Source organism: Solanum stenotomum, chromosome 11 (genome assembly GCF_019186545.1).
Source record: "Solanum stenotomum isolate F172 chromosome 11, ASM1918654v1, whole genome shotgun sequence".
NCBI classification, from domain to species: domain Eukaryota; kingdom Viridiplantae; phylum Streptophyta; class Magnoliopsida; order Solanales; family Solanaceae; genus Solanum; species Solanum stenotomum.
The window spans coordinates 52,101,597-52,107,596 of record NC_064292.1 but is presented as its reverse complement, the minus strand read 5'-3'; positions in this window follow the sequence as shown (position 1 = coordinate 52,107,596).

Here is a 6,000-nt window from a genome sequence, read left to right as displayed (position 1 = left end):
AATTTATCTATGTTGACATGCTGCTTGCTTGAGCAGGTTAATTGTCTTTTATAATATAGTAGAATAACATTTTATAATAACGTAAAAAGTAATATAAATTACAATAAATATTATTTAAAGTAGGGATATGGGTCTGAAAAATATCTCAACTTTGGTTGGATTTTCTGTTGCGATACTAAACTTTCATGAGGACTTATTACCTCCCTAGACTATTTAATACCATATTTTAAATATATATATTTGCCCACGTGGACATAAAAAATAATGCAAAATTATAAATAGTAATGTGTCCACGTGGGCACATATATACCTTTAAAATACACTATTAAATAGTTCAAGGGTAAAAAATACGCTATTAAATAGTTTAGGGAGCTAATAGGTCCTTATGAAAGTTTAGTATCGCAACAGCAAATTCGACCAAAGTTGGTCGCAACAGCAAATTCGACCAAAGTTGGGGTATTTTTCAAACCCTTATCCCTTTAAAGTACTTAATTATATTAAAAAAATTATTTAGCCTTTTAAATTACATATGTGTCACATAAATTGAGACAAAAAAAATAATATGTATTGGGCCCGTGCTTGCACGGACTCCTAATAGCTAGTTTTAAGATAAGAGGTACAAGATCTCATTATGTTATCTCAATTAGAAACTAAGCCTAAGATCAATTCATATTAGTTGCCAATTAAACCAACCCCAAGCTGTTTTTTATTCAGATGATCTCATTGAATATTTTTAGTTAACCAACAAAATCGTTAGTTGCCTCGTTGGTTGGGTGTGTGTGACTATATATTAGACTTGTACGATTAAACAATTAAGTTTCGAAAATTTACTTTATGAGAATTTCAAAATTTTGTAGGGACGAACACTTGTCATGTGTGGTAAAAAAATCAAATAAATGTCTTATTTTGTCACTCAATATGTCGAGTTACTTTAACATGGTTCTCTCACATGCCTTGGTATATTCCACTTGTTCATTTTTGTCGATTTAGGGTACATCTAGTTCATCAGAGAATTGCCTAACTCTCAATTTGAAGTTTTTTTCGAAAGTTTCAATCTTATTAACTATGATAACAATCATGATTATAAATAACCTCATAACTATATATAATAGGATAGTATACTCTGCTCTCTCGCGATTCCTACGTCATTTTTGGTTAAAAATTCAAACAAATGTCTTGTTTTGTCACAGTAATCAAAATAATGGGGTCAATCATTAAGATGTTACCATGATTATAATATGTTTAATGGAAAATGGAGAACATATTAATAAAATCCTCTCCATCATTATTAGTGGAAAATTTCAAATTTATTGAAAGTTTTGTTGGCAATCTAATCAATAATATAATTGGCTGATATATTTGCATGGTCCATTTGGGTGTCTCTATCAATTTGGATCCTAATAATAATAATAATTACACTTTAGCACTCCTGATTTAATTATCAACCTGTTTTTCTTAATTAAAAATATTAGGACTCTACTACTGCCACTTAAATGATAAATGATCTTAATTACAATGTTACCCTTTTGGTACTTGAGTTTTTAATAGTTTTTTAATTTAGTCCTTGTGAATTATTGTGATATATGATTAAACATATTTAACATTTAATTACACGAAACATGTACTTATAATTCCTTTGCTTATGAATATTCATAAATTTACCATGATAATCAATCGTTTCATAACTTGATTACATGTGTTGCATTAAGTTTGAATTTTACTTTGACAGTAATAAAGTTTTAAAATAGTCTAATTATAACATGCTTAATTAGACTTTACGAGAACTAAAATCAAAATGTACCAATACTAATGGACCAAATGTGCTATTAAAATGCATTCATTGTTAATCTAGCAATTATAATGTACTAATTCAAGGATTAAAATGTGTTTTATTTACTTTCTTTAAGAAAAAATTGTTTAATTCAAGAATCAAGAGTGTTCATTTTAGTTATTTCAGTCCATGTAAATTAATCCACAAATATATTTTATTTACCTTATATATCATGATAAAAATGTTATAAATACTGATCCCTTCATAATGCACGTATATATTTCTTCTGCAGACAACAACAATGACAATCAAACAATTGTATTGCGAACGGTGAATATACTTCCTTCGTCCCAAAATACTTTATCGCTTTAATATGTAAAAAAAAAAAAAGGGCAAATATAGTAAACTATTTCTAACTAAACTTTCATATTGAAGAACAACTTCTTTTTAGTAATGTTAAGTAATAAATTAGTGTAACTTCATAAATAATATCTTATATTTATTAATTTTTTTAATGGACGTGAAATGAGCTAAAGCGACACTTATTTTGAAACGAAAAAAGTATCTCAATATCAAAATACTAATCAAATATTATATTTTTAATGATGAATTTTATACTAATATTAATTTTAATACCTTATACTTCCGATCAAACGATTAACGATCAATTAATCATTTTCATTCCAATTGTTGATTCAAAGTTAAAAAGGTGGAATTTTACTTCAAATTTGAGGGTCCTATGTTCTTTTCTTTGACCAACTTTAATTTAAATTATCTTATTTGATTGATGTCACAATTGTTGTCCCTATATGACCAACTACCTCCAGCCATTTATTGCCAAATAAATCACTACATTGACACAAATTTTAGTATCTTTAATCCAAATTAATTATAACCAATTATGATTCAACAGATTTTATTAGTGTCGTTTAAGTAACGGAATATAATACATAATGATAATGCCAAGTTACAAGATTATGGCATCTATTAATGGTAGGGATAGTTTATGAAGTGAGTTAAGAATTACTCTCTCCGTCCCATTTTATATGTCATCCCTTTCTATAAATAGCTGGACCACAATACTTGTCATTTTATAAAATTTATGCATAAATTACCATATTTTGCCTATTATACCCTTGATAGAATAGTTCATTAATCTTGTCATTTATTAATAAAGTTGACTTAAGAAAACATTAAATAAGGGTAGAAGGGTAAAATTACATCATTTCTTAATGCAAGTGCAAAGTAAAAAAGTGACGTATAGAATGGGACGGAGGGAGTAAAAGATTTTGGATTTAAATTTTAGTTGATGATAAAAAAAATCAATGATTTTTAAATATCTATCCCTATTTTAATTTGATAACACAATTATTCGATATTTATATGAATCAAAGGTATAGACGTACACCTCGTAAAAGTTAGTTGGGTTGATAATTTGACACCTATAATACATATTTTAATAGGAGGTAGCAAATGCCTCATAAAATTAATAACTTCTATCACAATCAATTTTTTTTTGCAATAATATCACCAATCTCAAAGTCTACATTAACTAGCTTATTTGGATTGTTCAAATTAAACAAGATAGTTAGTTTGATTGAGAATTTCAACTTTATGAAACAAATAGCTATGAATTGATGGAGGGGTCCTAGTGAAAGGGTATGTGGAGGAAGATGAATTAGTCGTTAAAGCATTTGGAACATGGTTTACGATACAAAACGTTAGAACTAAAACTTTGATACCATGAAGAAGATTATAAAACAATATTGACTGTGAAATTATAACTCTTTATATTTTTCAGGCTCCACACTAGAGAAGGGTCATTTCATATCAGCAGTTATGATATCTCGAAAAGGACCGAAAGAACTTATATTCTCTTCTTACCTCTATATGTGAGGCAATGACTTTATTATATAATCATATTTTCTCTATTTAAATTGAGATTGAACTCTACAATTTCTATCTTAGCAATATAACTAATACTAGATTAATTAGGCTCTAAGTAAATGGAAGTAGTGAAATCAATTTGACATCAAGTTATCAACTTTTATAATCATGTATTTATGGCAAAATGAAACTGTAATCAATCAAAAGTGCAAGATTAATTGTCCACCTGGACACTAAGATAACAGTAAACATGTTACCAACACGGGTTGTGGTGCAGTGGTAGGACTGCTCCACCCTCAATCAAAGGTCTCGGGTTGGAACCCTGGGTATGGAGAAAAAATTTCTGGGAGCGTCATCCTCGAATGTAATCTATAGTGAGCGATCCAGATTTAGTCGATGCTCCAATATACTCTTGACACCCGATAGGAAATAAAAAATCATTGATCAACATATTTCAACTTAGCCGTAAGAAATTAAGAATTTATTTTTAATCTATGAGATTATATGTGACATTTGGAGGACATTTCTTTAATGATCATAACACTGAGATTTAATTAGAATCATTTTTTGCCTAGAGAAGTGAAAAATACTTCTACTGTAATGATGAAAAATGTTGAATTTTCACACTTTAGCAAACTTAAAAAGTCATCTTCAAATAATTAATTTGTCTAGCATTTAATGAAACTTTTTTAACATTGTAAAGTTTGTTTTAATCTTTAGGTAGTTTCATAGTAATATTTATCTATTCATGGTTAATGTTCCATCAAATGAACTTATTTAAATGTAACAATGCCAATTTTTTTGAATTTTGTAACAGAAAAGTCACTCAACCGGTGAAAATAATGTATCAAAGTCATCATTTTTTTTTTATCACACAAAATAAACTTTTAGCTCGAAAATGTACAAACGTAACATAAAATATTTAAACTTAAAAGATAATTTTTTAAAAAATAAAATTTAATTATTTTAATCAATATAAAACGATCCGACCCGATAAACTGCAACTAGCCCATTTACACACAATTGAATACTCACAGGCCCAGCCCACTTTCTGAGTCCATAAAGTTTGGGCCTAATGAGAGCTTTTCTCGGGTTAAGGGCAAGCTTAATGGGTTCTAGTAAAAAGGGTCATTTTCAATTTTATCCCTGTTTTGTGTTGATTTTAATTTATCATTCTCGTAATAAATAGAGTAAATTATTCGTGGGACATAAGATTATATTTTCATATCATAATATTCCATAAGTTATATTCAGGCATGACTTCAGTTTCTATTTAAAAGAAAAAATTTAAAGACTAACCNAGGGAGTAATAAATAGAGTAAATTATTCGTAGGACATAAGATTATATTTTCATATCATAATATTCCATAAGTTATATTCAGGCATGACTTCAGTTTCTATTTAAAAGAAAAAATTTAAAGACTAACCCATTTGAAGAAACAAACGTGTAATTTTATGTAGCTTAAGTGAGTTAGAAAAAAAGTTATAAGTTTTTCCTTTTTTAGATTATCTGATATTTGAAACCTATTAACCCGATTCTTTAGATTTGCATGGTATAGTATTCATTGCAGTGTTTCCTTAAGAATTTCATTCCATATTCAAAAATCAAATTCAAAATCTTTTAAGAAAAATCATAGTAATTTACTCTATAATATGACTCACTTTTGGCACATCTTATCTTTCCTAAACAAATTGTTTAAACCCTAATAAAAAAATCCTAGATAAGTGTATATAGGTTAGAGATCATTTGGTAGGACGTATAAAAATAGTACAAACTAAAATGCATCAGTTCTATTAAAATTATTTGATTTGTCATATATCCGAGTTAGTCAGGACCTTAATACGCACACCAATAATAATCAAATAAAGAATAAAATAAAATTATTTTCTTAGTCTATTTTAGGATGATGTTACTTGAGGGGCATGGCACCTCAATTTTGGACCAGTCAAAGGATGGCAGTGTGGTGTGATTATTTAATGTGGCTCCACTAATTAATTAATTAAACTCCACTTTGAGGGGCAAAATATTATTTTTATTTTAAATAATAACTTCTAAGATATTATATATATCTATTTGTTTGCTTGAGCAAGAAGAGAAGACGTGGACAAAAAAAAAGTTATTTATCTAATATGCTTTTTACTTTATTGTTGACTAAACTTGTTGCCTAAAAAGGACCTATATTTCTCTATTATATTCATTCAAACCCTTTTTTATTTTCAAACCTTTTTTCCTTTTCCTCAACTTTCTTCTTTTCTACTTTTTCCTCCATATTTTATGTAAATATTCATGACCAAAGTGCTAACTTGTCTTTTGGATGCAGTAGTAGAACTGCTTCATTTTT